We start from the raw sequence: 12,508 nt of genomic DNA on the forward strand, positions 1-12,508 counted from the left end.
TTTTTTTTATTTTGATTTTCACTTTTAGTCGAAATTTTTCAGTAATAATATTATCATGTATTATTATTTTACAATCGTGGTTAAATGCAGCAACTTTTGATGTAACTTGCCAACACATATTCCTAATTTTTTAAGAAGGGACCTATTAAGTCGACCGATGTTAAAGTATTTAAATTTATAGAGCAACATAAAATTTTAATTCATGAAAGCATGAGCCAATTGTGTTACTATATTTTGCTTTCTGAAAAATATTATTCATGCTTCCGGTTGCAAACATTAAATGACAAAAATTTATAAAGATTAATTACAATAACCGAAAATTTGTCATAGTTTCACTACAGCTTTAAGTTGCACTTAAAAGCTCTTAATATCTAATTACTATTTTCTATTTTTTTTCTGGGCAGTTAAGGTCAATACTATCACCTTGGTTTGGATTGACATTAAGCTCTGGGACACTCTGTAAATAGGGTTATAATTACCGATTTATTGTTTCTCATTTTTTCATGTAAAACAAAAATTTAACCAATAGTTAAAATTATAGATTAGTATTACTTTAAATAGAAATATTGAGTATAGGATAAAAACCTCCTCATCTGGTACAGATAACTCTAATTACGTAAAAACATTTATTTATGATTTACTGAATCATATTTTATTATTTAATTTCATTCTCTTTGAGATTTTTTCATTCAAAAACATTAAGCAGAGACTGCTAACAAAATACATGGAAAAATAATATTGATTAGAAATAAGTGGGTACACCCAGTAACGTATCTACTAAGAATGGATCATGCAATTAATTTACTGTTATATTTGCTATATTTAAATACGAATAATTGGTTTTGCTAGATTTGTCAAACGTAATTGGTTGCACACAAAAATTGACCCTTATTCGAAAATTACTAATGATAGTATTCTAATATATATGGACATACGTAGTGTACACAAATGAGATACGTGAACAAGCAGATAGATACCAAAATGCATGTAGTGCGGCGTTAAATTCTGTTAAAACGTGGTTATAGGGTTATAATTACTGATTAATTGTTTCTAATTTTTCATGTAAAACAAAAATTTGGCCAAGAGTTAAAATTATAGATTAGTATTGCTTTATATAGAAATATAGGATAAGAACCTCTTTATCTATTACAGATAACATATAATATGTAAAAATTATGTAGTAATTATGTAAAAACAATTATTTATGATTTACTGGATCATATCTTTTTTATTCAACTTTATTCTGAGATCTATTTAGTCAAAAACATTAAGGAGAGACTGCTAACAATATAAAAATAATATTGATATAAATTCAGCAGATACACGCAGTGACGTATCTACTAAAGATGAATCATTTAATTTAATTTAATTATTGTTATATACTATATTATAATATAAACAATTGTTTTGCTAGATTTTTTAGCGTTATTGGTCGCACACAAAAATTGACTCTAATTTGGAAATGCCTTGTGATAGTATTTCTATATATATGAACATATGTAGTGTATATAAATGAGATACGTGAACCAATACTATATACCAAAATGCATGTAGAGCGGCGTTAAGATCTGTTAAAACGTGGTTATAGAGTTATAATTACTGATTAATTGTTTCTCATTTTTTATGTAACACAAAAATTTGGCCAATAGTTAAAATTATAGATTAGTGCGTGATAGATTATTGCTTTGTATAGAAATATTGAGCATACGATAAGAACCTCCTCATCTGGTACAGATAACTGTAATTATGTAAAAACAATTATTTATGGTTCACTGATCATATTTTTTTTATTTAACTTTATTCTGGAATCTATTTTGTCAAAAACATTAATGAGAGACATGCATAACAATATACATGAAAAATCAGTAGATACACCCAGTGACGTATCTACTATACTAAGGATGGATCATGTAATTTGATTAATTTATTGTTATATACTATGTTTTAATATAAATAAATATTTTACTTTTTTTAGCGTTATTCGTTGCATACGAAAATTGATTCTAATTTGGAAATGCCTTGTGATAGTATTTCTATGTATATGGACATATGTAGTGTACATAAATGAGATACGTGAACCAATACCATATACCAAAATGCATGTAGTGCGTCGTTAAGTTCTGTTAAAACGTGGTTATAGGGTTATAATTACTGATTTATTGTTTCTCATTTTTTATGTAAATCAAAAATTTGGCCAATAGGTAAAATTATAGATTAGTGCGTGATAGATTATTGCTTTGTATAGAAATATTGAGCATACGATAAGAACCTCCTCATCTGGTACAGATAACTGTAATTATGTAAAATCAATTATTTATGGTTCACTGATCATATTTTTTTGATTTAACTTTATTCTGGAATCTATTTTGTCAAAAACATTAAGGAGAGACATGCATAACAATATACACGAAAAATCAGTAGATACACCCAGTGACGTATCTACTAAGTATGGATTATCTAATGTAATTGAATTTATCGTTATATACTATATTTTAATATAAATAACTGTTTTGCTAGATTTTTAGAGTTGTTGGTTGCATACGAAAATGGACTCTGATTTGAAAATTCCTTGTGATAGTATCCCTATGTACATGAGCATAATTATGTAGTGTATATAAATGAGATACCTGTACAAGCAGATAGATACCAAAATGCATGTAGTGCGGCATCCCAATGATTCGCGAAGAGCGAAAATAAAAAGCACGCACTTATCTGTCGCGTAGCTTTTCGCGCGCTTGTATACAACCGGAGATGCCCCGTAGTCCGCGCGAGACCAGACCGAGGGTATCTTGAGAGTCCGATTCTCTCTTTCTAGCGTCTCTGAAGACGATCAATATTTCTCGGGCCTGCGATTGGCTGAGACCGTTATGCCCGGTACTGCACGCCCGCGACCCCTACGGGATAGCACGGTAACGCGGCGCGAGCACTCACACCAGGGCGTTTTTGAGAACAGAGAAAAGCTCTCCCGATCGGCTGTAGCGTTCCGTATAGTGTTAGAAGTATCGAGGCAAAAGATCGATATTGAGTACTTTGAAAAGTATCCAATCAAAATATCGATGCCAAAAAAATATCGTGGCGAAAGTATCGATAGTACTCAATATCGAATTTTGAGTACTTTTCATAAAAATCAAACATAAGTGCAAGAAAGATCTAAAACTATTTAAATATCATATCACAATATTAGAATGAATTCTATTGCTTGTATCTGATGTGTTAAATCAGAATCATTTTCAATATTGTAAAATTTTAACAGTAATTTTTCAATACTACTTTCAAATTCTATAATTTTTCAAAAAAAAGACAAGTTATAATAGTTGAGTATTTTTGATTAAAACAATATAATAGTCTGATACTATATTCAAAAAGCAATACTTTTTAAGTATTTTTAAGCGCAATAATATTTTTAACATTTTTAAGTAAAATAATATTTTATAATTGTTGAATATTTTTGTATGAATAATTTTAGCAACTTTAAAAAACCTCTTTGGAAAGCAATAAACATTCAGTTTAATGACGGTCAAGATATATTATCTTCGACACTTGTAGAGAAGCATCCCTTCGGAGCGATGAGATTTAAAGTTTAAATGGTTCCGAGAAACTCAAACCCATATGTTTGCATGTTGAAATTCAAAAATTTCAAAACATGAGTTTTTTGCGTTAAAAAAGAATCGAAATATAATTATTTCAAATAATAATATTCATCAATTTCTATATATTAGTATTTTGCGTAAAAAAGAATCGAAATATAATTATTTCAAATAATAATATTTATCAATTTCTATATATTAGTATTTTGCGTATTAGAATCGAAATATAATTATTTCAAATAATAATCATCAATTTCTATGTATTAGTATTTTGCGTAAAAAAGAATCAAAATATAGTAAACGCAAAATAATCATACTTTATTTGCTGATTTTTTTTTTGTAATAGATTTATTTAACAATCAGAAAAATACAATTTTTCTATAAGCTAAACTGCTAACTATGTAGGTGTTAAAATAAGATAGGATCCACTGATCTATCTTACATTATGTTACTTATATATATATATATATATATATATATATATATATATATATATATATATAACTAATGATTGTACTTAATTACTATGTAGAGGCCACTTTCTCTTCAATCTTGAGTTTTGTTGAAGGCGCAGTAAATCCTTTATCAATTCATTTTGGTGCATCTCCAATCTGTTACGGTATTTAGATGATAGTTCTTTATATGTTTCGTGCACAGTCAGCATTTTTAGGTCGTCATAGACAGTTTTATTAGTGACATACCAGGGTATTTGTTGAATATGTTTTTATAAATTATTTAAGGTATTTTAAATCCGTTTCATTTTACATGAGAATAATAAATAAACATCTTTATTTATTAGTGTGGTCATATTCATTTTGGGTTTTTGAGACTGATGACCCTGAGGGATCGTTTTTGGACAATTCTTTGAACAGTTACGACCAGTTATGTTTACTTATCTATGGTTACGACCACCTAGAGAGACTATTGTATTGCATTTGCAATGAGTGGGGTTCATAGTTGGTCGATGAGTGGTGTTCATAGATTACGCTGTCGATTCTTTTTGAGTACTATCGACGAAAAGAATCGATATTGGAAAATAGATCGAGCTAAAAAATCGATAGCAAAAGTACTCACTATCGACCGCAAAGTATCGATATTTACTCAGTACTCGATATTTTGTTCTAACACTAGTTCCGTAGCCGTAGCCGTAGCCGTAGCCTCGCGTAGCCCCACCGCGATATCCGTTTTCTTCGTTCAGCGAGCTTTTTTTGTTCGCCGTTCGCCGTTCGCTGCTCGATGCATCGGTGTGCGAGTGCGCGAGCGTTTGTGTCAGTTTTTTTTATTCGCTCCTTTTTCTTCGGCGCTTTCGCACGATACGTGCGAGGCGTGGACTATAGGAACATATACACTGGTACGAATACATTACAGAATTCAATGTATTATAAATTACATTTGATTATTTTCTATATAATTAAGGCAGTGGTGTCCAACCTTTCCTACAGCACCCTCTCTCCGTACTTATACAAAAATGCTGGAGAAAAAAATAATTTCTTAAATACTCAACTGTTATTGTAATTTATCATAGTACCAAATAATATTCAATATTATGTAAAGCTATAAATAAACTAGTGGTGCTTCGCATCGTGTCTTTAGGCAAATTACTGGAACTTCTCGTACCCGAAATCTTTTTTTTTTAAAAAGCTTGAAAATAATTTTAAAATGTTGAAAAAAAAACTTACGAATTTAGAAATTACTGAAAATATTTGACTTTTTTGAAAAATTTCATTTTTTTTATGTTTTGAAATTTTTTGAAAATTTAGAACTTCTTCAAAGCAATCGGCGGCGTATCTGCTTTACAGAAGAAATATCTAAGCGCGTCAAAGTGTAAAGTATAAACATTGGTACGGAACCCATATAATTATAAACAGAATTTGTACTTATTCATTCATAAAATATTAGATTCATAAAAGATCGGGCGTCACATCAATAAAAAACTATATAAATGTCTTCTAAGAATTTTTTTGAAATACATACTGTTTCGGCTAACAACTTAGCCCTTATGCGGTGGAATATACTGGCAACTATAATAATTAAATTAAGTAAATAATTTATAACAATTTAAGAATCAAAATAATAAACTAATCTAAAGGATATTAAATTGTAAGTGCTTTTAGATTAGTGATTAGTTTATTATCATTTTTTTATTCTGAAATTATTGCAAAATATTTACTTAGTTTAATTATTATAGTTAACAGAATATATATATATATATATATATATATATATATATATATATATATATTAGGGTGGTCCTTAAAATGGTCATTTTCAAATTTCCCTGCTCCCAGGGGCACAAATGGTTCCAAATTGATGAAAAACAATTTTCTGAAAGTTTTAACTCTTAATATTAACGTTTAGATAGAGCGCAATTCAATCAAAGTTTGTATGGAAAGAGCATGGAAAAATTTTGAAAGAGCATGTTTTAGGTATAACTTAGCGACAAATGAATGAGTTTTATTCATTCATTTGTTCTCTAAATTACATCCAAAAAACATTTTTAAACTTTTTGAAAATGCTATTTCCATACAAAACTTTGATTGAATTGCGCTCTATCTAAACGTTAAGATTAAGAGCTAAAACTTTCATAAAATTGTTTTTTATCAATTTGGAACCATTTGAGCCCCTGGGAGCAAGGAAATTTGAAAATGACCATTTTAAGGACCACCCTAATATTATATATATATATATATATATATGTATGTATGTATGTATCTATTCCTCCGCAGCAAGTATTATAATACCTGTGTTTTCGAAATAAAAGTATCGCTTTATATTACGGTTATGGTTACATAAAAACTCAGTGTCAATATTTGCCTCATAAAAGAAAAAAAGTGACATGCCACAAAAAAGTCCCCTCGAGTACGCTTTATCACATTTAAAAGCCACAAAATAAAACGACCGAAAGGGTTGCGACATAGGATAACGAACCGGAGCCGAGAGTAATTTCTAACCGTCGACCGTAGATGGTGTCGAGATCCGCGTTGAGCTGATGCTGTTGCATAAGAGATGCCGCGCAAATACTAAGAATTTTATTTCTTTTATTGAATTTTATTTTAAAACGAACGGCTTTCAACTTGTAAGAGAATGCTATGAGACAAAAGCTTGGTATGAAATGATGAGTGTTGGATATATAGGAAAGTTATTTGCAATTGCATTAAATGTATTGCATACGATATCTATTTACTTTCAATTAAAATATTTATTAATTTACATAGGCGATGGGATGCTAGCAATTACACAAAGTGTTCATACAATGTTGTTGATTTTTAATGTGGTGGACTGTAAATAGTACAAAACTTTCCAACTACTATATCATACAAACTTATTAATTATTAATTTGCTGATTTGAGTCCTCATAGTTTTTTTTTTTTTTTTTTTTTTTTGAAAAAATACCTTTTAACCACGATAATATAAGAAATATTTTCACATGGGTCATGGAACTTTATTGAATAATTTGGTTAAAAATGTATCAAAGAAACTTAATGTAAAAAAAAAGAAAATTTAAAGAAATTTTTTTTTGACAAAATTCTTGCAAAAACACTATTTTTTATGTCACGCACATAGAAATTCTAAAAACTTTTGTCACAATGTATATGAGTAACATGGCCCTATATTATAAAGTTTTTTCTCTTTTTACCAAATTGCTTATGTCAGACACAGTTCATGTAGGACTTATTAGCGTCATACTCATTTGACCGACATGGCGATTAATGTGTTAAACATAGTTTTTAGTTTTTTGTTATATATTTACTTAGTATTATCATGTCAAATAGTATTAGTTTTTAAAAACTTTACTAACAAACTAAATTAATATAAAATTTAACATTTGGTCTATTAAAGCGTGTTCACTATACATAATGCAAAATAATAGATGATGATTAATTAATTTTATTTTCAAGTATTATTTCACTTCACGTAAGGCAAACATCGAGGTCAACCATTTATAAAGTTCCGTTGAAGCGATTATCAGTTAGAAAACAAATTATTACACTTTAAGGAAGTTCGAAAGTGTAACGTTCGAGGGGAAATTCTTTTCGGGTTAAAATGTCAAAGCGTCTTATAGTAAACGTTGAAAATCGTCCAATAAAAATTGGAGTTTAATAATGGTGTAAGCAATACTCTATTAAAATATTTGATAGGGTAAAGCGGGGATTAAAGGTCCGCGGGTTGAAAGGTCCAACACCAACATTTCAAAAACAAGTGAAGTTATAATTTTTTAACAATATTTGAAAGTAGAAGGAAAAAAATGTGTAATCAGCCATGGTCTTGAATCAAGCAACAACAGGAGACAAACGGCCATGTTTGAAAATTCTTAATAAAAGTGCATATTTATATAATATATATAAATATAAAGAATATAAAGTATATATTTTTCGTTGTTAGTGTGTTTTTTTTTTGTTGCGAGCACTGTTGTTTAGTTTACGAAACCTCAACATTATTTTCAAGTAAAATACGTTATGTATTTGTTTTATAAGATATATTGTCATTGTTCAGTTAGATTCAACAGCTTTTTTTATACCTTTTTGAAAGCTTATATACGGGTGGGCTAAAGAGGATCAACTAAACCATTATACTGGCAAAGATGTAAACAATAAGAAAATTGGAAATAAAAAAGTTAACTAGCTGTAAGTGGAATTCTGTTTTAAGGCAATTAGGGCATCGTGCCTTAAGGCAAATTGCATATGTCTAATGATCATTTTTGACCGCCAAATGGCATTTTTTTTACGTTTTTTATTAGATCTCCGAAACCGCTAGACCTGCCTTCATGAAAATTTCATCAATTCTTCATCTTGTCAATACAAGTAAAATGTTTTTTGAATTATTAAAATCGAACGCTCCGTTCTTACCAACGAGTTATCATTTTTGGCACTCTTTGCCCCGTATCTTCGGAACGGTTGGACCTGCCTTTGCCAAAAAACTAATCAGCACATCTCCTTATCAATACAAATCGAATGTTTTATGAATTATTCAAATCGGTTGATCGGTGTACCCGAAATCGTCGACAAAAATTTGTATCCGCACACACACACGCACACACACACTATAACTTGCCCTACGGGAAGTTAATTATGTTTACAAGAGATAAATTAAATTATTAATTATTCCAACTCTGCTGAAAAATATTTTTGCCGAAATACCAGATCCAGTTTCAATACAGTATGATTTTTGTAAAAAAAATATGACTATTAAATTTGCATTTTGCATTGGTAAAATAATGTAGCTATTTTTTTTATTATGTCTTTTTCAAATTAAAAATAAAACAATAATTCTGTTTGTTTTTGCTTTTATTGGGTAAAAATAAACATGATACATTTCAGAACAATAGCTAAAAAACGTATTTCTATAATTATAAATTTTAATTAATTATGTATTAGAATTAATTAGGAATAGTTGATTGTTTGATACATATTACGTGTTGTTATGTAGTTCATTTGATTTTGACAGTATAATTACTGAAAGTCAAATTAGACCTTTGTGCCTCGCCCTACCCTATAATGTATTGCAATTATTTGTTTCTATCTATAATAAAATGTATATGTTTATCGACGAAGTAAATTCGTTGTAATATTGAACGAATTATGATATGCATAAGCTATAATGAATTCATATAATAGAATAACCCATAATTTGAAATAAATCATTGTAACTATATAGCTCGGAACAATATAACAAAATAATCTAAATGATGTATTATATGAAATAATTCGATGTAAATCAGCATTTCATCATAAAATTCTTGCCAAATGATTGATGCTAAATTCATAAATAATTTTCGCAAATTCTGCACACGTTTCCTGTGGAATCGGTTTTGGAAATATGAACGACGTGAACTACATAACAGTTTCCGCGAGCAGGCAGATGAGCGGTGTCGGTCGCGTGCCAAGTCTTTGCGAGTTTTCGCATGGTTACAAATGAAATTTTTGTTTATTTTTGCACGCGAGATGCGAATCTTCTGACAAATGCGGAACAGCACTGTCGCAGAGCACAGTGAGTTCAGAGATTTGAAAATAAATCCCACATTGTGTATTAGGAGCGCTGAAAAGCGCTACGTACACGGCAATGTGTTTACGGATGCCAGTAGAGAAAATAATTATAACGTTGTTTCGCGTAAAGTGTGCCTCGGACTAGCGCCCACGCTCGGCCTAGCTGTTTCTTATGTCCATCAATCTTAACGTTCTTCGATAGTTCGATACGCTGATCAAATAAACCAAGCAACAGCCACGGGCTTCAAAAGTGTGCGAAACTTGAATCTGCATTGTGTTATTATTATTACCCGCTCAAATTATGCATTAATAAAATATAAACTTTATGGACTTATTCAATATATTATGTAAGGTAGGGCGGGGCACAGAAGTCCAATTTGACTTTCATTAATCATAATGTCTGAACCAAATGAACTACATCACAACACATAACACATATCAAACCAACAACTATCTAACTATAATTAGTAAAATTCCCAGTTAATTCCTAATCAACGTTCTTTAGCTATTTTACTAAAATTTGTCATTTGTCCCTTTTTTCTCCATCTGCTGGATAAAAAGAGACAGTCATCAAGCAAACAGATACAATGTCTATTTTTTTATATCAAAAGGATTTTACGAAATAATAGCTAAACTATTTAACGTAGCAAAATAAAAATTTCATGGGTACATATTTTTCAAAAATTACACCGCATATAACCTTGATCTGGTGTTTTGTCAGAAATATTTATCAGCAAAGTTGGATTAACTATTAATTTTTCTCTTGTAAAATAGTTTTTTTTTTTACTTAATGTACTTTTTCATTCACTATTTTCTCATTGTTTACATCTTTGCCAGTTTAAAGTTTTAGTTAGTCCCATTTTCCCTAACCGCATGTGTGCTTTTATAGAGGTTATATGAAAAAAAATCTGTTGAATCTAACTTAAAATTAGCAAAACATCTTATAAAATAATTAAGTAACGTATTCTTAAAATTTTTATTCAGGTACCATAATCGAACTAAAAGAGCTTAAACAAAAAAAAAACTACCAACGAAACAAATTACTTTTATTACGAATATTGATACATGGCTGTTTATTAATTGTCGTCGTAAGAATTCAGATGATGGGTGGTTAAGCATCTTTTGCCTTCTACTTTAAAATAGTATCTTTGAAAAATTCTATACTTTACTTGTTTTTGAGATATTTTTTTTTAAATTTTATTTTCAATAGCAATCAGCATACATGACTATTCTATGAGCTATTTGGCTAATGTCATTCACTCGCACACATACACACACACACACACTTTCAAACACACATATAAGTTTATCTGATAAATATTACATTCATATTTAGAGAATCACTTCAATAAGTGATTCTACTATTCTGTTCACATAAAGTTTAAATATTTCTAAGGGTCCTCCATATTATCTTTGGGCAGCTTTTTCTTCAGTCTTCTTTTCACCTGCTACAGATCTACAAAACTATATGATTTGTAAATACAAAAAAAAAAAAAATATACATACCAAACCTAAGAAAATACAAAAATAAATATTGTTTTATAATTAAAACTTATAATTAAAATTAATTATAAACAAAATTAAAAATTAGAATTTTCATGTACCTATAAACTATAAATCAAATATTATATCAAACATGTTTAAACTTTTGTAAACCGAGGCTATCTTATAGATATCGAGGACTCGCCTTTTTATCCGCGAGCTGAAGTTGTACAAAATCATATGATTTATTTCCAAGAAATTTAAAAAAGACTGTACATACTATACCAGGAAGTACATACAAAAATAAATATTGTTTTATAATTAAAATTCAGAATTAAAATTAAATATAAACTAAATTGAAAATTAGTTTCCATGTACCTATATACTATAAATCAAATATATCAAACATGTTCAAATTTTTGTAAATTAAGGCTATCTTATAGATATCGAGGACTCGCCTTTTTACCCGCAAACTAAAGTTGTACATAATTATATGATTTATTTACAAGAAATTTAAAAAAGAACTATACTATATCAGAAAATGCATACAAAAATTAATATTGTTTTATAATTATAATTCAGAATTAAAATTAAATTATAAACAAAATTCAAAAACAGAATTTTTATGTACCTAAAAGTCGAATATTATATCATACATGTGAGTTTTTTTTAAATCGATGTTATCTTATAGTTATCGAGTATGTTTTCTATTATTCTATGCAAGGATTTCAAGCCCTGTTAATGCGACTACGATCACATTACGGAACTATGAGAGATGCGTGCAAAGACCCCGTGTACAACCTGCGATACTGCGATCCACCAACATTTTCCCTATTCCTACAAAACACAAAGAGTTAGAAAAAAAAATAAAGTAAACATACTTTTAATTATATCGTACTTCTCTAATAATTATGGTACTCAACCTAGGCCATAAGAATCGTAATTTTGTAATACTAGTTTATAGCATTTTTTGCAATTTGCCTTATTTCTTCAAGACATAAAATTTGGGAAAAAATTAATGTAAACGTGCTCTTAATTATATTTTATTTTTTAATAATAATCTTACTTAAATATATGCAATTATATTCGTAATACTGTAATAATAACTATAAGCATGTGTTGCAAGTTGCAAGTACTATTTATAATGAATCGTTTAAAGAATAATAATCTTAGATATTTTGGTAAATTAAAGTAAACATAGTTCTAATTATATTTTATTTCTCCAAAAATAATGCGACTTAAGATTCGTAATATTATGATAATAGATTCCTTCCGTATTCCTTCGAAAAATAGAATTGGAAGAACAAACCACTTTTTGTTCTTTCATATTACTTCAATAATAATGGTACTCTAACATATATTAATAAAAATCATAGTTTTGAAATAATAATTTATAGCATTTGATGCAATTTTGCTATTTCTTCCAAACGTAACAAATTAAACCTTAAATTTTTA

This window comes from Ctenocephalides felis, unplaced genomic scaffold, assembly GCF_003426905.1.
Source record: "Ctenocephalides felis isolate EL2017-DRISC unplaced genomic scaffold, ASM342690v1 CF-g0.4_SCAFFOLD_01886, whole genome shotgun sequence".
In the NCBI taxonomy this organism is placed as follows: domain Eukaryota; kingdom Metazoa; phylum Arthropoda; class Insecta; order Siphonaptera; family Pulicidae; genus Ctenocephalides; species Ctenocephalides felis.